General features: G+C 38.8%; 1 protein-coding gene across 6 annotated transcripts in view; it reads left to right on the forward strand.

The window, feature by feature from the left end:
• Window positions 1-19,991, forward strand: part of POU2F1 (POU class 2 homeobox 1) — a 182,637-nt gene that overhangs the window by 62,478 nt on the left and 100,168 nt on the right. The window contains exon 2 of one of the 6 annotated variants that reach the window (XM_062192680.1): window positions 8,063-8,105. The exons of 4 other annotated variants lie outside the window; for them this stretch is intronic. The gene's annotated coding sequence lies outside the window, so the exon portion shown is untranslated. Of the gene's footprint in view, window positions 1-8,062; window positions 8,106-14,360; window positions 14,435-19,991 lie in introns of those variants that run through there. One more of the 6 variants, XM_062192681.1, reaches the window with a different exon arrangement.

Raw genomic sequence — 19,991 nt, forward strand, 5'->3', positions numbered from 1 at the left:
TTTTTTTTAAACAAATCACATTTAAGCCTACCTAGCTAGGTCTGGTCATGGAGACTGTTCAAAATGTTTGCCATATCTAAAAACAAACAGTGGTTTGCAGTTATTCAGTTAGCCTAAGGTACACCTAGAACTCATAGAATCAGAAAACCTTAGAATTAAAAGGAATGTCAGAGTTGAAGTCCAGCCTCCCTTATAAGAATTAAATTTCTGCTTTTCAGTTGTTATTGCATTTCTTGTTTGAGCAAAGAGCTATGGTTGGTTATAGGAAGCTGCAGAGTTGAATGTGGACAGATACTCTGCTTAGGAAGGTTGTTCAGATTGTATTTATGTAACAAGTTGCACTAGAGCTCCATCTTTTAAGGGATGGGTGGACTCTGAATACTGAGAGTAGTTTTTGACTATGAGAACAGGTGGAACAGAGGAGAAACGAGATAGTGGTTGCAGAAAATCAGGAGCATGAGCAGTTTGAGTTGGCTGGCTACCCAAAGGTAAAGGCATAAAGAAAGGTGAAAATGGAAAAGAAAATTCTTGCCAGATAGTAGAGTTTCTGGGTGAATTGCTACAACTTGAATTCCTGGTACCCAGCAAGTGAAATACAATAAATAAAAAATGACCAGATCCATTCAGTTTTTTAATATATGTGCTAATTTTTAAGTAGTTCTCCCTTCATTTTAACTTGTGACTTTCATCTCTTTGGTTCATTTTCTGTGTCCATACAGAGTCACTCTGCTCTCATCCCTCACATCAAATCAGACACACCAGTTTTACATTTAAAACACAGAGAGAGTCAACTGCTGTTGGGTTTAAGCCACCATCATTTCTTTTATGGATTATTGTCACATGTGGCCCAGAATCTACCTATAAGTTTTCATTCTTGCTTCCTGTATTCCACAAAACCTGAGGTACCTTTATTCTATAATAATACAGAGCATAGTACAGACCATGTCTCTGCCTTTGACCTTTATCTCTAAATGACAATGAAACTAAAAATGGCCTGCTAATTCTTACGTTCCAGTTGTAGCCAAAGTGGAGTCACTGAGGTAATAAATCATTGTTTATGCTTTTCCTTGGATTATTGAGCACTGTGGGTGTCTGCTAGAATTAGGACCCAGAAATAGACAGGTAAGCCACAGGGAGAAGGTGGAGTAAAATAAGAGCTATGATGAAATATGCTCTGTGGTATGGGAAACACCAGGAACAAAAAATACTGATTTAAAACTTGCCTTTGAAGATTGAAATTATTCTCTTTAAAACTTATTCTTGGGCTGGTGCTGTAGCACAGTGGGCTAAGCCTCCGCCTGCGGCACTGGCATCCCATGTGCTCCAATTTGGATTCAGCTCCCTACTGATGCCCTGGGAAGGCAGTAAGAAGATAGCCCAATGCTTGGGCCCCTGTACTCACAAGGGGGAACTGGAAGAAGCTCCTGGCCCCTGGCCGTTTGGGGAGTGAACCAGCAGATGGAAGACTTCTCTCTCTCTCTTCCTCTCCCTCTCTCTGTCTGTAACTATGCCTCTCAAGTAAATAAATAAATCTTTAAACAAAACAAAACAAAACAAAAAACCTTAGAGTCTTCTGGGAGTACAATGCATTAAACAGCCTGAAAAATTCTTTTTTTTTTTTGGCAGGCAGAGTGGATAGTGAGAGAGAGAGCCAGAGAGAAAGGTCTTCCTTTGCTGTTGGTTCACACTGCAATGGCCGCTGCGGCCAGCGCATCGCGCTGATCCGAAGCCAGGAGCTAGGTGCTTCTCCTGGTCTCCCATGGGGTGTAGGGCCCAAGCACTTGGGCCATCCTCCACTGCCCTCCCGGGCCATAGCAGAGAGCTGGCCTGGAAGAGGGGCAACCGGGATAGAATCCGGCGCCCCAACCGGGACTAGAACCCGGTGTGCCGGCGCCGTAAGGTGGAGGATTAGCCTGTTGAGCCACGGCGCCGGCCCAGCCTGAAAAATTCTATGGAACTCCTACAAACGTCTGTAACATCCCTTTACATGTTTCCCACAAGCTCAAAGATTTGAGGCATTTATCCTGGACCAGTGGAGGAGGAAAAAAAATGTGTGTTAATAAAGCTAATAATGGGTTTCTCTAAGGGCCTATGTCCGAACCAGGCTTTACAGTTATTTAGAAGGATGTTCTAGAAAAATGACTATAGAGTGTTCCGGGTGAAGAAATGGAGCTGAGAGCCCCGTGCAGAGCTGGAACTCTTAACCTATAAACTTAGCCAAAAAAATAGGCTACGAAAAGAACGCATCCGCAGGCCGCAGGGTGCAGCGGTGAAGCTCAGCTCTTAGCCTCAGGTCTAAGGAGTCTTCCTTGAGAATTCATAATCACAACTCTTAAAATACAGATCTGAAGTTTGACCTTGTATGGTCTGGGAAATCCAAAGCCAAGGGCTTAAAGTGATTTGGGGCTGGAAGTGCCTCAGTTGGGACTGAGGCAGGTGTATGGCGTGTCTGTAGGAACGCTCTTTCCAACCCATGTTTCCGAGACTTCAGATGAAAGTTTTCCAGATAGGAGCCTATAACCCAAAATGTTAGAACCTAGGAAGAAACAGCCACCATCAGAAAGTTGTAGCAAACAACCCGCAACAGTAGACTACACTGTCCAAAGATTATTGCAGTTATCAGATTTGTTATTTGAATTAACTTAAAAATATTTTAATACCAAAATAGTGGATTGAAAACATAGATCTAAAGCAAACTAAACAATGAGCAGGGTGCAAGGGGCCAGCCTTGTGGTGGGGCAGGCCAAGCCACCACCTATCCGATATCAGAGCCACCAGTTCAAGTTCCTGCTGTTCTGATTCCCATCCAGCTCCCTCTAATGCGCCAGGGAAAGCAGCTGATGATCCAAGTACACCTGTGTGGCAGGCCCAGGGGAGTTCTGGGCTCATGGCTTCAGCTGCCATTTGAGAAGTGAACTGGCAGATGAAAGATTCTCTCTCTCTCTTTCTCTCCCCTTCTCCTTCACCCTCTCTTCCTCTCTCCCTCGCACCTCTCCTTCTCTTTTCTACTCTCTCTGTCACTCTCACTTTCAAATAAATAAGTCTTTAATTTTAAAAAAAATCAGACATTTAGCAAAAAAAACTTCATACAAAAAAAATTCATTGAAACTTAGAAACTCAATAAACAAATTACTAGAAATTCAATGGACAGATTAGATACTTTTTGAAGAGTGAATTAATGAAACATCTTAGGAAATTAGCCAGATATTGTACCAGTAATTACAGATGAAAAATATTTAAGAGAAATTTAGAGAAAAGTCTAAGGGCCTGCGCTGTGCTGCAGGTAAGACCACTGCCTGCGGTGCAGGCATCCGATATGGGCACTGGTCCAAGTCCTGGCTGCTCTACTTCCAATCCAGCTCTCTGCTGTGGCCTGAGAAAGCAGTAGAAGATGGCTCAAGTGGTTGGGCCCTGCACCGGCTTGGGGGACCCAGAAGAAGCTCCTGGCTTCAGATTGGCTCAGCTCTAGCCATTGTGGCCATTTGGGGAGTGAACCAGCAGATGGGAGATTCATTCTTTCTCTCTCTCTCTCTCTCTCTCTCTCTCTCTCTCTCTCTCTCTCCATCTCTCTTTGCCTCTGCCTCTCTGTAACTCTGCCTTTCAAATATTTTTTTTTCTTTAGGAAAAAAAAAAGAGATGTCTACTAGAGTGAGAAGGTTTAAAGTTAATCTAACTAGAGTTCCAGTGAGAATAAGGATTGTGCTCAGCTATTATCAGTTAAAATACATAGTGGCTGATAATTTTCTAGAGTTGATAAAGGGCATGAATTTTCAGCTTGATAAAGCACAATGAAGCTACAAGCAGATAAAGATTGTATACCTAGAAATATGATAGTGAAATTGCATAAAATCAAATGCAATGAGAATAGAGAAAATAGGTAGTTGTCCATTAGAAAGCCACATTTAACAGTATTCAATAGTGGTAATGGATGCCTAAATACAATAAAATTGTAAAATACAGAGAAAAATAATTGTTAAGCTTAAATTTTTAACTAGCTAAACTTTAAGAATAAAGATGAAATTACATTTTTGGACAAATGACAACTGAGTTGGCTAACGTACCTTCACTACAAGAACTTTTAAAGGATATACTAGGAAGTTGAACTCAGAAGGAAAGCCAGCTGCAAGAGAGAATGGTGAGCCAATAAATTGGTAACAGATAAATCTAAATAAGTTGTTGTATACATTTATTTTAAGACATTTTAGATACTTGACTAATAGATGGTTGATTCATATATTTTCTTGAAATAGTGTTTTCTTACTCTATCACAGCAAACAGTGGGATTGACTTCTTTTTTTAAATTATTTAATTTTGTTTTAAGATGCATTTATTGGGGCTGGCGCTGTGGCTCACTAGGTTAATCCTCCGCCTGTGGCACCAGCATCCCATATGGGCACCGGGTTCTAGTCCTGGTTGTCCTGTTCCAGTTCAGCTCTCTGATGTGGCCTGGGAAGGCAGTGGAGGATGGCCCAAGTGCTTGGGCCCTTGCAACCGCATGGAAGACCAGGAAGAAGCACCTGGTTCTTGGTTTTGGATCGTAGCAGCACGCCGGCCATAGCAGCCATTTGGGGGGTGAACCAATGGAAGGAAGACCAACTTCTTATTCTCAGTTTTCAGAGAAGCTGGAATCTCAACAAGACTCCCAACGTGGTTAATCTTAATTTGCAAAGTTAAGAGGCAACTGTGATCTTCTGAGGCTATGATTTGGAATGATTGAGTTTCTTCAAAGATTTGTGTCTACTGCGGAGCAGATTTTAAATTAGAAACTAACTGTAGGCCGGCGCCGTGGCTTAACTGGCTAATCCTCCGCCTTGTGGTGCCGGCACACCGGGTTCTAGTCCCGGTTGGGGCGCCGGATTCTATCCCGGTTGCCCCTCTTCCAGGCCAGCTCTCTGCTATGGCCCGGGAAGGCAGTGGAGGATGGCCCAAGTCCTTGGGCCCTGCACCTGCATGGGAGACCAGGAAAAGCACCTGGCTCCTGGCTTCGGATCAGCACGATGCCCCGGCTGCAGCGGCCATTGGAGGGTGAACCAACGGCAAAAAGGAAGACCTTTCTCTCTGTCTCTCTCTCTCACTATCCACTCTGTCCAAAAAAAAAAAAAAAAAAAAAAAAACTATGCCCCTGTTTACCAAGATCTTAAATGTCTGTTGATTTATAGTTTGAATCTGGAATTTCTGTTCAAAATGTTCTCAGATTTCACATCTATTAATTAGAAGATAATTCTAAATGTGTTGTTTTTAGAACTTAGTGCTATCTTTGGGGAAACAGTATAAACGGCAAATTAAAGAAGACTTGATGCCCTTTAAATGGATAAGGACATCACAAGCTTGAAGCTCTTTTTTATGTGTAGCACTTACTTGAAAACTCTTACTTGGTAGACAGTGAGGTTTGTTTTCTGTTTGGCGTGGTTTAGGTTTTGGTTTGAACTGTTGAATTTCAGGTATTCCATGATAAGATTGTACTTATGCTAGCCCTTTGTTGGACATGCTGCCTTTATTCAAAATCAGTAAATGAGTGCTCTGAGCACATATCCCTATCACTTTTGGAAGTAATTTCTTTCGGTGAGTTTTCTTGAGATCTTAGGTCTGATATGTCTGATCTAATATTTATTGGCTTTCTAGACACCGTTCATTCATTTGACAAATATATTTGAGCACCTGTCATATTCAACAAGGCCCTATGATTGTTGGAGTGAACTAGACTAATAATGTGCCTCTACTCAGGAAATGTTCCTTCTCGTAGGCTAAACCTAGACCAAACAAGAGGTATGTAGAAAATTACATCAGGTCACAGGATAGTGACTAGGGAAGGGGAGGCATTTCTAGATTAGATGGCAGGAACTGGAATAGCAGGAAGGAGCCACTTGCCTCCCCATAATTAAAGGCTGTCAGGTGCAGATGCATGAGCTTGGTATGTGTGCCTGTGATACTGTTAAGTGCTGCCTCAGTGGAACCTAAGATAGTGTGTGGGATTACTTTTGATTTTACAGAGGTGTAAAAATCACATTGGATTATCACAGTTTGAGTCCCTATCTTTCAGTGACTCAGGTTTTATGAGTTACCCTATTTTAACCTTATTCTGAATTTGGCTGGTGGAACTGAAACCCAGTTTAAACCATGCAGAAGGAGATCTTTGATTTACTTGCAGACTTTTGGTCTGTTCTCTTAAGACAGTTTTTTGTAACCCTATTGTAATGGAAAAACACTCAGATATTTGCTAAATTGAATTGAATTATGAACCTAGGTTTCTGCATGGAGAGACACAAGATAGTGATGCTGAATACTAGTGTGCTACAAATGGAGGACACTTCACAGAAAGTATCCAAAACCACAAACTGCTTCAGAATTTGCACACTTAGACTGTTTTCTTCAGATTTAACTTTATTCCATAAATATCTAATTATTTATAGATTTCTGCAAAAACGAGATATTTAAAAGTGTATACTTGTTGAAATGTGTGTATTTATACTCTTTTACTAAAATGTGAAAACACTCCTTAGCTTTTACTCAAATTACAGATTTCTGATGTCTTAGCTTTTAAGTCTACCATAGTGAAACTTTGCAAGGTCAGAATTATGTCTAATTCATCTTTCTGGTTTCATGGAACAGAGAACAATGTGCTGCATATCACCTCTTCAAACTGTTTGTTGAGTGAATGAGGGTGTGAATATTTGCCATAAAATTTCCTTTGAATATGATTATGCAGAATCAGTATACTTTTAAAAGGTACACCACAATGATCACTTTTTAAAAGGCACTTTACACAACTGTTGTTGGAATCGGGACATGCTACCGACCTTCTGTTGCGCCGTTCGCTCAGCATGGCCTTCAGTCAAGCCGCCTTGTTTATATCATGCATCATTTCCTTGTTTATACTGTGAATGAGTTGGCTTGATAATGTTTCTGCCTGCTCTAAAGCTGTGACTTCTGTCCTTTGCTATTTTCAAGAACCAGGAAAGATAAAATTGTCTCTTTTGTTAGATTGGATTCTAAATCTAGTGATTTAGGACTGCCATGCCTGAACTCTTTCTGTTAAGTGAAAAGGGAAAACCTGAAAACATTTGCTGGTAGTATGCACAAGCTGATTATATATTATGATTAGTTGTGCCACTGTCTTTTTTTTTTTTTTTTGCCACTTTTCTTTAATGGTCTGTGCTCTTCACCTATCTAATTTTTTTCTTCTGAGTATTGAGATTATTTTAGTACAAACAAGTTGCATTTTTGCAAGGAATTCAGGCCATATGGTAAGATGTTCATCTGTAAGTAAAAGGAGATTATGGAGGGTAGTTTAATGCAGGGAATTTTTTTTTTTAAAGATTTATTTATTTATTTTAAAGTCAGAGTTACAGAGAGAGAGAGAGAGAGAGAGAGGTCTTCATCCCCTGGTTTACTCCCCAATTGGCCGCAATGACCAGAGCTGAGCCAATCTGAAGCGAGGAGCCAGGAGTCTCCTCTGGGTCTCCCATGCGTGTGCAGGGGCCCAAGCAGGTGGGCCATCTTGTACTGCTTTCCCATGCCATAGCAGAGAGCTGGATTGGAAGTGGAGCAGCGGGACTCGAACCAGTGCCCATATGGGACGCTGGCACTACAGTTGACAGCTTTACCCACTACAACACAGTGCTGGCCCCAGGAAATTTTTTTTTAACGTTTTAGTTTTTCAGGGTGAGGGGAGGTGCTACATGCTTCTCTTTACATAATGTATAACATTCTTTCTTATAGTATGCATGTTAGCATATTGTTGAGTAGGTTTTCCAAAGTGAAAATAAAATCCATTTACTAGCATATTAAAGTTTAGCACAGAGAATTTATTTAATAATGTTCTTTTGACTTCCAAACACTGTGAGATTATTTGAGTGATAGTATCATAGGTGCTCTTTTATTCCTTCCTGGTGGGCCAGTGTTGCTTTCCTGTAGGTATCCTGCTGGCTTGGGGCTCCTGAGATCTGTATTGTCTGACTTGTTGTCTTTCAGAGTAATTTATGAGAAGTGTGTGTATGTGTGTGAATGCACAAATGGACACACACTCACAAATATTGATATTGCCATAATTGTCTCTTCTCAGTGCTTCTAGACTGGGGAAGAAGAGCTGTTGAGGCTTCTTATAGGTAAAGTAGATCATGCTTTTTTGACTTGCTTTTTTGTTGCCATCTTTTGAATTTCTTTAATATTTTATCTATTATACAAGGAGGAGGAATGACAGCACAGACTGTAGATGGATTCAAAACAACTCCTGATTTGTTTTAGCTAAAATTTGCCTGATTTATTGATGTCATTTCTAATATTAGATAACCATTCCTACTTGCTTGGAATTTTTATCCTCATTTTCCACTTTGAGTCAATGGCGACCATTTGTATATCAAGGTTACTCCCTAAAGCACTGAGAAAAGCAGTAGAAATTTCCATAGCTTTTGTGGAATATAAACATGACTTCAGAGGCCAAAATTGTGGTGAAATACTTCTCTTTGATATGCTGCAGAGTCAGTTGCTTTGTGGTATAATCATGTTGTAGAAGGCATTTTCTCTACCAGCGAGACCAGGGTATCCCTTAGGGGTCTGGTGAACTTTCTGTTGTAAGTGCATGATGTATAAATTAGAATGTGAACTAATTAGAGCCATGTAAAAGAGATACTTTCTGAAGCTGCTGTTTTCTACTAGAGATAATTCAGAGAGGGTCTTAAGTATTTGCTATAATGTTAAAATGTCTTTAAAAGTGTTTATTTTTTCTGGAAACAAGTATGTAGAAAATTTTCTTTGATTAATGTACATCAGTTGTATAAATAATTAATCCTACAGAAGGAAGTGGAGTCTTGGTGGAGGCTCAGAAGTCTCCTGAAGGAAGGGTAGTGTTTTGGAAGTTCATTCAGTAGGCTGTTTTTTGGATTCAGGTGAAAGGAGACTTAAACTTAGGCCACATGGAGAGGAGGTCAAAAAACATCCAGTTTTATGTTATTTCTGAGCCACCTGTACTTTGTACTTGAGAAAACATCCTTCTTACTTGTCCATTTGTCCTTAATTACAGAACTTTTCTCATATTAAACAAATCCATGTATTTCAAACTATTATTGTCATTCCTGCCTAAGTAACTGTTATTTGTTTGAGGTTTTTTTTTTGTTTGTTTGTTCATCTTAGATTGCTGTTATCTGAAGCAGAAAAACTTTTGAGAGGTTCTTTTTAATAAGGTAATAAAAACTGCATAACATTGCACAGCTTTAGTTATGCTGACTTGGGTAAAAGCATTTGGAGCCAAGCAAATGTATCGAAGAATAAATAGTTCATCTAAATTGTTTTGGGGAAAAATTTATAAAATCCTATGAATCCACTAAAATTGAATCATTTGATATAAGCTACAAGTCCTTTTTTTTTTTTTTTTTTTTTTTTTTTTCTATCCATGTATTTGTGTCTTTAGGTATAGAGAAAAATTGCCAGCAGCAGCCAGGGAAATACTCTTCCTTGTTTGTGTTCAGAGAAGGGAATAACTCCTTAGAACTGTTCTCTTAGAAGTGAGAATAACTATACCAAAAAGATTCAGAGAGAAAGAATCTTCCATCTGCTAGTTCACTCCCCAAATGGCCCCAATGGCTGGGACTGGGCCAGGCCAACGCCAGGAGCCAAAGAGCTTCTTTCAGGTCTCCAACATGGGTGCAGAGGCCCAAGGACTTGGGCCATCTGCTGCTTTCCCAGGCTCATTAACAAGGAGCTGGATTGGAAGTGGAGCAGCCAGGACTCCAACTGGGGCCATATGGGATGGCAGCCCTGTAGGTGCCAGCTTAACCTTCTGCGCCACAGTGCCGGCCCTGCTGTCATTTTCTAAATCATTAATTTTCAGTTGGGGAAAGTTGGAATGACAGCTAGAATGTACTGCTAGTACAGGTTTGAGTATTCCTTATCTGAAATGTTTGGGACTGAAAAGTGTTGGAGATTCTGGAGTTTTGCAGATTTTGGAATATTTGCATAGATTTCACTAGTTGAGCATCTGTAATCCAGGAATTTGAAATGCTGTAAAATCCAGAACTTTTTGATTGTCATGTTAGTACTCAAAAAGTTTTGAATTTTGGATTTCAGATTATCAGATTAGGGTTGTTCAACCTTGTCAAATACCAAACTCAACAGATTTTTTTTTTTTTTAAGCAATTCTGGACACTAGTAGCACAAAGACAGTACTGTGGTGATCCCTAAGTAACAATATTCCTGTGATGTGAACATTTTCTAATTTAAGAATATGACAAGAAAAAGTAAACAAGTCATACATATATACTGTACTTTCTGTTTCCTGTCTAGTATATAAAGTCAAGAATCTGACCTTTGAGTAAATTTTAACATTTTTTAAAATCGTAGAACAGATTGCAAAATATTCCTGGGAATAAGTAAATAAATACTTATCTTCGAATTTCCTGTGCCTCTTTCTGTAAATTGTGGCAATCTTCAGAGACACTTAAAAGGTGATTTTAAAAGTACATTTTGATTGTAATTCTTAAGGCTTTTAGCAATTTATACTTAATTCTGAGCTTCAGACAACTATTCAATTGGATTGAATTCATCGATTTTAACAGCGTATGTTATGTCTCATTTACACAGTGACTTCTCTGTTGAATCTCTGAACGGCTCTAGTTACTTTAATGTCACTAGCTTAGTTGTTCCTTTGAAGTGCTGCCCATTAGAAAGAATGAAAAGAAAAAGAAATGGAAGAGTTGTAAGTGGGCATACTGAAGTTAAAGGAAAATGAAAAGAAGAACTGCATGTCTGTATATGTGTAAGGAATTCTTTTAAGTAGTGAGGGCTATTAAAATTTATGACTTAAAGTTTATGCTCATCCCTACATACTTTGCTGTATTGGAAAAATTACCCTTATAAATGAATGAATTGGTAGGTTTACTGCTTTGTGTGTGAAGACTTAAGTGGTTAGAAATGGGTTGAGATTTGTAATTGGCTCTGAATGGCAATGAATTGAGTATCCTGTCTGAAGGTTGACCCTGTAAATCGGTGGTTCTCCCACTTCACTGTCTCTTTGTTAAAACGTGGACTGCTGCTCTGCTTGCCCCCAGTGCTTCCTATTCTGCAGGGCTGTGGTTGAACCCAAGGATTTGCATTTCTTGAAGTTCCAGGTGATGTGGATGATGATACTGATCCAGGTCTTGCCCTGTGAGAATCATTGGTCTAAAAATATTAAACTTTTAATAAAGCCAAGGAACAGTCATGTCAAAATTGTTTAAAGATGCACAGTATTTCCTGCTAATTAGATTAGTTTTATACTGCTCACTGTGTTTTCTCTCTCTCTCTTGCTTATTACCTTAAGTGACCCATAAGGAATAGTCACTCAAAATTTTGTATTTCTTTATTCAAACTATCACTATTTTGTAACTTTTCCTAGACACGTTAGTTACTGTTGCTGACTCACAGCTGCTTAGGGAATAGCAGAAAATGCTTTATTTTGCTTGCTCTTTAAGCAGAGCTAGGAATTTTTTTAAATTTGTTCTTAATAAGATACCATAATTGTCATTTCACTCAGTAAGTATTGAAACTTTTTAAATCACTCTGAGACTTGTACAACCTCTTTGCCATTGCCAACTGTGCATGTTGCTATGGAAACTCTGTAAGGTCTAGAAGGATTACTATTGTAAGGGCTACATCTGGTTTATTTGCATCCAGTTTAAGTTGGGGGAGATTTCAGAGAAATAATAGATCTCTAGATGTGCCAAAGGACAGCCAGAAAGGCTTGTCAGTTTGTAGCCATCAGATTGGAATGACTGGTGTGTTTACCTTATTCATTACAGTTACTGCCCTGGGGGATTTTAGTGAATGTGTTGAAGTTTAAATTTGTTTAATTTATTTGTCTCCAGGTCTTGCTATCTCTTTTTCTTAAGGATTTTTTTGTTGTTGTTGTTTTATTTTGCTTTTTGTTTCAAATACATTCTTTTGCTATTTAGAGATTTTTTTCATTCACCTAAAGAACTTAAAGTATGTGCGCATCTGAATTTTTCAAGAGAGAATGAGCTTATTAGCTTCTTTCATTTTAGTTGTATTATGTAATAAAATTTCTTACTTTTGGATCACTGTTAGAGAGGTATAGCAGAATTTTGTTGATTTCTACTTTCAGATATTATGAATCCCTTCTTTGACAAAAAACAACTTCTTTCCTAAAAAAATTTTATTATAGGGACTGGCGCTGTGATGCAGTTGGTTAAAGCCCCACCCTGCAGAGTGGGCATCCCATATGGGTGCCAGTTCCAGTCCCAGCTGTTTCTCTACCGATCCAGCTCTCTGGTATGGCCTGAGAAAGCAGTAGAAGATGGCCCAACTCCTTGGGTCTCTGACCTACATGGGAGACCCAGAGGAAGCTCCTGGCTCCTGGCTTCATATCAGCTCGGCTCTGGCTGTTGCGGTCATCTAGGGAGTGAACCAGTGGAATGCAAGATCTGTCTTTCAAATAAATAAAATAAATCTTTTAAAAAATTTCATTATATATTTCCATTTTATTTAAAGGCAGAGAACAGTAGACAGTTCTCTCCTCAACTGTCCACAGCAGCCAAAGCTAGGCCAGGCCGAAGCCGGGAGCCTGGAACTCCATCCTGGTCTCCCACATGGGTGGCAAGGACCCAAATACTTGGGCCATCATTCACTGCTTTCCCAGGAGCATTATCAGGAAAACTGGAATCTGGAGCAAAGTCAGGATTCAAGCCCAGGCTGTCCAGTATGGGGATGCCAGTATCCCAAGTGGTAGTTTAACTGCTGGGTCAAAAGCCTGCCCCTTTTTATTTTTAATTTTTTAAAATTTATTTTTGGCTGGCGCTGAGGGTCACTTGGCTAATTCTCTGCCTGTGGCACCGGTACCTCAGGTTCTAGTCCAGGGTTGGAGTGCCAGATTCTGTCCCGGTTGCTCCTCTTCCAGTCCAGCTCCCTGCTGTGCCCCGGGAAGGCAGTGGAGGCTGGCCCAAGTGCTTGGGCCCTGCACGTGCATCGAGACCAAGAGGAAGCACCTGGCTCCTGGCTTCAGATCAGCACAGAGTAGTGGCCATTTAGGGGGTGAACCAACGGAAGGAAGACCTCTCTCTCTCTCTCTCTCTCTCTCTGTCTAACTCTGCCTGTCAAAAAAATTTTTTTTTATTTTATTTGCAAGGCATAGAAACAGCAATCTTCCATCTGCTGGCTCATTCCCCACATGCCCACCATAATAGCTAGGGCTGGACCAGGCCAAAGCAGGGACCTAGAACTCAGCAGGTCTCCCATTTTGGGTGGCAGGGACCCAAACACTTTAGACATCACCCTCTGCCTCCCAGGCTTTGTATCATCAGGAAATTGGAATCAGAAGCAGAGGTAGGATTTGAACCCAAGCACTACAAATATGGGTACAGGGGCCCCAAGCAGCATCTCAACCACTGCAGCAAATGTCCATCTCTTTTTAAATTAATTAATTAATTAATTTGTTTGCATTTTATTTGAAAGGCAGAGATAGAAAAAATACCCAACCCCCTTTTTTGGAATATATTTTAATCTATTACCATATTTTATTTTGTTTGCATCATTGAACCTATCCTGTTGGTTCAGACTTTTATGAAATACGGACTTGACTGTATAGGAAAAAAATTATGGCCAGTTACATGAGCACTGAGTATTGTTTTATAAAATTTAGAAAATTTTCATTATATGCTGCTTGATCAGTTATTAATTTTACTTGTAATTCTAATCCAAAAGTAGTTACACCATACAGGCACTATGGTAAATAAGGGCGAGTACCTGTACCAATTCCTCTGTTGGTGGAAGCTGCTTGAACTTTGTACTGATTGGGATTGTGAGATTGCATGACGATGTTGGTTAACCAGTGATGGTGAATTTCCACATCTGTGTGTGCCATTTTCCAATACAGCATATAATCCTGTATCTTTTCTCAGAGTACTTTACCATCCTACATTGATCTATCTGTGTTTGTCATCCAGCTATGTAGAGCATATGTGAAGCCATTTAGAGAAGATACTTGTAAATCTGAGAGGCAGTTAATGGATTTGATCGAGAGCTCAGGTTCTGGGGTTTTTATTTCCTTAATGTTTGAAATATGCACCCTTTAAAGAAAACTTCATGAATGAATAACACCTAGCAGTACATGTTCAATGATCTTTCTTATTTACTTCCAAATTCCTGTAGTAAGGGCAGGTAGCAGTATCCCTATTTTGTAAATGAGGAAATAAGCACAGGAGAAATGCCTGCTTAAGGTGGCTGGCTGTGCCTTGATGAATAGTCAGTCCAGTGTTCCCCACCGTGTATACTTGTTCTCCCTTAAAGTGTTAGGTTATTTCATGCAGCTTACTCAGTTTTGCCTTTTTCTCTTTTTGTGTTCATAGACTGGAAAAGTAAGAAGAGCTTTCCTGCCTTTTTATTTACCAAACTACTCTCAATTTTCAATGAATCAGTTCACAGAAAGAATGCAGTCTTTCTATACCTGGTAAATATTTTCTGCTAAGTAAAGCTATTAACTTGGTAGCCACTGATAAATCCAGGTGTTATAACCATTGCCTTTAATTTTGTGGAATGACTAATAAGATGACTTATCAGATATATATTTTTCCATTTTTAACTCTGAAATTTGTTTGATATTTATTGATATGATAAAGTGATATTTGGGATGCCTGTGACCTAGCCAGCAATGGAAAGTAGTTTAGAACTGGCCCTTGTATTACTTGATTATATTCTGGTCTCTTGAAAAATTTCAGCACTAATGCAAATAGAAATATATTTTTGTGTCTTTATTCTTTGGTAATATAACATCAGGAATAATCTCTGTGATAGTCTAATAGAAATATATAAATAATATTTTTATAAAATTAATCTTATGATACTGTAAGATCTATTTTACTGTTTTACAAATGACCTAAGTGAAGATTAAAAGGTCACTAAGTAGCTTGCTTAAAGAAACACAGCTGGCTGGTATAGAGCTGAGATCAGACTCTTGCACAGAATGCCTGTGGGTTTCTTGTTTTTATGTTAAATTTTTTAACTCAGGAGTAAATAAACCATAGTCCTATTTCATGTCAATTTTTTTTAGTTACAAGTTCAAATATTAATATGGGAACAGAGAAGACAACAATGGTTTTATCTATTCCACATAAAATATTTTGTATTTAAGCACTATTAATAAAGTGGTCTGTACTTTTGAAAATTTATACATATTATTTAATCCAAGGAAGAGCTCTTGTATTACTGTGCCTGTTTTACAAGAAGAGGTAAATATGGCTCAGAGATAAAAACTTTGGAAGCTATAACTGAGATTTAAATCCAATTCTTGCTGATTTCAAAAGCCCAATACTAAGCTGTGAAGCCTGTTTTTCATTTCCTTTTTTTTTTTTTTTTAAGTCAAAATCCAATCATAAATCTATGCTTTCCCATGTTAGCTGATACTGATGGTGGAATCATTTCCTCTCTGAATTCACTCCGTATCCCCAAATTTGAACATTTTAGAGATAAACGAGGTAGTGCTTCTTCTGTAGTAATTCAAACCCTGGGAATCATATTAACTTATTTAAAAAGTTTTTAAGTTTATTTTTATTAACGTGGCAGAGAGAGACAGAGACAAAGACAGCCACTGAAACCTTCCATCTGCTGAGTCAATCCCCCCCAAAGCCTGGAAGCCAGTAACTCAATCCCGGTCTCCCATGTGGGTGCCAGGACCCAACCATTCAGGCCAGCACCTGCTGCCTCCCAGGTGTCCATTAGCAGGGAGCTATAATCAGGAGCAGAGTTAGGACACGAATGTAGGTACTCTGACGTGGGATGCAGGTGTTCCAAGTGGTGTCTTAACCACTCGTCCAAACAGCTGCCCTCAGATTAGCTATTTGAAAAATGTAATTTATCCTCCTTCAAGAAATGTTTATAAAATATTTCTAGGGGCTGGTGCTGTAGTATAGCTGGTAAAACCACTGTCTACAGTGCCAGCATCCCATATGAGCGCCTGTTCAAGACGTGGCTGCTACACTTCCAATCCAATTCCCAGCTAATGCATTTAGGAAAGCAGTGGAAGATGGCCCAAGTGCTTGGGCCCCTGCACCCATGTGGGAGACCTGGAAGAAGCTCCTAAAACTTTTCAAAAACTAAACTGCTCAAAATAAAAGGCACCTTTAATGAGAAAAAATAATGATGTTAACAACAAAGAGTATTATTCAAAACTTAGGGTGTTTCAAGTGTCTGGTTTGGGGCTACATAAAGGCTTATTGTCTTAATGAAATACTAATTATGAAATTATAAAGAAAATAATGAAAATTCCTTCCTCTTGTAAAATGCCTTCAATGCCTTAAAACCTGACATGTCCCTTGGGCTTCATCTTACCCCTGGAATCTTTCATTAATTACTACCTGACTGACCAAATGAGGATAGAGGTGTACAGAATATGAACAATGTGATAGATACATCTTTAAAAAAAAAATGTCTTAATTGCTCATATCATATAACTGCTTAATTCCTGGTGAGGTGTGGAAGTCTTAGAGGAAAGAATTTTAATTCATTTTAATTTTATGCATTTTAATCTATCCTGTTCAAAAGAAGCAGTGTATATTTGAGTACCTTGTACCTTTCTATTTGGGGCAGCATGTGAGGAGTTTAAACAAGGAGAGCTATGCTTATTAGCTGCTTTTAAATAAAGTGGTCTCCAACTATCGAGAGCTTGGTGTGAGTATTGACATGATCTGAAAGAATTCCAGAAGCTGCTTATCTATAAGTATTACTTATAGATACAGATACTCATCCTCTGAGTAGAAGGGAAGGAGGTGGGGCAGCTGACCTTTATCAGATCCCTACTCTGCTGGGCTTAGTTAGATGTTTACATGTTTTTAAACTTATAATATCCTTAGAAGTATTGAAGAGGTAAAGCAGAAAGATAGAAGTATTTCACGAAGTTACTTCTTCCTTTTTGTTTGGATGGTCAGCTTATTAATCCTCCCTGTTCTTTTTTCATTTGCTTTTGACTGCATTAAATGCTGTTGATTGTTTTCAGTGCTTAGAATCCTAACTGCTGGGATTGCTATATAGTGCTCACTTGTCCAGTGAGGCATCATTTCTTTTCTTAATTTTAGATTTTCAGAAGAGAAAATTTATGTGTCATAAACGTTGCTTATGGATTAAGCCAACTTGTTGCAGTCAACTGAACAATATAAGACTATGTACAGTAAAGATAATTTTCAGCTTATGGATTCAAAGTCAGGAAGCATGCAAATATTCAGGAACATCACTTAAATGTTTTTCTATCTAAATCTTGATAGTAGTATTCATTAAATATCAAGGAATTATAACAATTCCCAATTATCTTCAGTATAACATATTCTCATTTTAAGAACAACTTTGCGAGACAGCATAATTATCCCCATTTTTTCTTGTCCTTTTTTTTTTTAATTATCATTTGATTTCCCAGATGGCGAGTTAGGCCAGAATCAGAAGCTCAATCCAGATATCCTATGTGGATGACAGAACCCCAACTACTTGAGCCGTCACCACTACTTCCAGTCTGTATTAGCAGGAAGCTGAAATCAAGAGCCAGAGCTGGGACTCAAACCCAGGTTCTCTGATGCGGGACACTGGCATCTTTTATTTATTTACTTGTTTGTTTTCATCTGCTTAAAAGGCAGAATGATAGGGAGGGAGAAACACAGTGAGTGAGTAGTCTTCCATCCTTTGATTTACTCCCCAAGTGCCCACAGCAGCCAGGGTTGGGCCATGACAAAGCCAGGAGGTAGGAACTCCATCCAGGTCTGCAGCATGCGATATGAGGGCCCAGGTACTTGAGCCATCATTCACTGCTTCCCAGGATGTTAGCAGGAAGCTGGATTGGAAGCAAAGTAGTCAGAACTGGAATGAGGACTTTGACATGGGGTGCTGGCATCACCAAGTGGCAGCTTACACTGACCCTAACACCTGCCTCAACACTGACGTCTTAACCACAAGGCTGCATGCCCACTACTGTCCCTTATGGGTGGGCATGCCTGGATTGGAGTATCACGTCTGCTTTTGATCCAGTTCACTGCTAATATTAGCACATCCTGAGAGGCAGCAGATGATAGCTCAAGTACTGCCCTGACAAGGGAGATCTGGATGGAGTTCCTGGCCTCCTAGCTTTGGCTTGGCCCAGCCCTGGCTGTTGTGGGCATTGGGCAGCATGAGGGATCTCTCTCTTCCATTCTACCTTTTAAATAAAGAACATAATGATTCTTCCTTCTCTTCCCCCCTCTTTTTTTTTTTAACTTTTGTGGTAACATTCTTATTTTACTTTATACTCACAGGCCAACGATGTCCTTTTAAACAAAATAATCCGATCCAAGATCATGCATTATTTTTAGTTATATCACTTTACTGTTCTCCAGTCTGAACTAATTTCTCTTCTTTCTTTGGTATTCAAGAGTCTGACACTTTGGCAGAATACTATGTTTTGAGTTTGGATTTACTGATAGTTCCTCATTGCTGGCTTCAGATCACGCGTCTTTGGCAGGAGTATGAAAGCAATGATGCCGTGTACTCCACATGGCATCTTAGGTGATAACACAGCTTTGATTTGTGTCTTGCCTGTTGAGGTTAACTTTGATCACTTGACAGCATTGCCAGGCTTCTCCACTGTGAAGTTACACTTCTTCTTTTTCGTAACTAATAATTTTGTGGGGAAACTATGTAAATTTTCATCATCAAATTTTCACTTGCTGGATTTAGCATCAGTTGATTCTTAACTAGTTATCACTAAGATGACTTTCAGATGTTGATTTTCTAATTGTATCATGCTATTTTTGTCATTCTATGGGAAAACTTTTCTCCCTATTTATATAAGCATATGCTCATAAATTCTTATGTGTAATGGTTATCATTCATTCATTATTTTTATTATTTTGTCCAAATTGTCCAAAAATTACCTAATAAAAAACATTCTAGCTGGCTTCTATGTCTTTTTCATATATTCCCATAATTTTTTTTAAGTGCTTTACTTGTTTCTTTGAGGAATCCTGCCTGCTGATAATAGCACTTGAAGCTAGGGTTGTGTGCCAAATATGCTCACTGCTGTCATGAGGACAGAGGTAGATGTGTGTGTGTGTTGCATGCATGCATGCCCATCCCTCTTAAATTTATTTCTGTATCTGTGATTTCATATCAAAACCTTTAGTTCCAATTTCTCTATTATAGAATTCATTCTAGCCTTTTCTCTATTCAAGATTTTAATTCTTTTCTCCAAAATGATAAACTTAGCCCCCATCATCCTTAACATATTTACTTACTGGATTTATCTCTTGGTATATAACCAGTTTCCCAGGTGTTGCCCCCTGCCTCACTTCCCTAAGTGAACATGCCTGCTGTGCTAAGCTCCATCTAAAGACTGAATTATGAAAAAAAGGAAATTTACTTTTTTGTGGCAAATATTAAAGTAGATTGGACAGCCACCTTTGGTTGACTTGTTTCTTTTATCCTTATATGTTTTTAATTTGAAACCCTATTAATTTCATGTTGGTAGAAATTCCTTCTTCTTGATGCTTTGTTTTACTGTAACAGCCTATTTGCATGAGATCTTTTTTAATGTATGTTTAATTCAGTATTTAATGATCCCAGTCTCAAGAGTTATTTAATTTAAGATATGTAATTGCTTGACTACAGGAGATGTGCTGTACATTAACAATTTTAAATATCAGGGCATACAGTCAATTTGGGTTGGATTGTTTTCATGATCTGAAAATCTTGTGTGGCTTATCAGAATAGTAGGAACATTTTCATATCTTTAAGTTAATTCCAGTCCAAAATACCTTAGCTCTGAGTCTTCTCACAGAACTTTATCTGTAGAATACGTAGTGCCAGAGTGTAACATATATTCCATCAAACTCAAGGAATTATTGTATGTGGAAGAGAATTTATGTAAGGGCTTTTTCCTGTTAGGGAATGATTTAGGGACATTAACTTTAGAATGTTTAGAAAAATGTAAATTTCTTTTAGTGAGGAAAGCAAGCATTAAAAGAATATAAAGAGAATATGTAACTCCCAAACTG

This window comes from Lepus europaeus, chromosome 5 (genome assembly GCF_033115175.1).
Source record: "Lepus europaeus isolate LE1 chromosome 5, mLepTim1.pri, whole genome shotgun sequence".
Taxonomy (NCBI): Eukaryota; Metazoa; Chordata; class Mammalia; order Lagomorpha; family Leporidae; genus Lepus; species Lepus europaeus.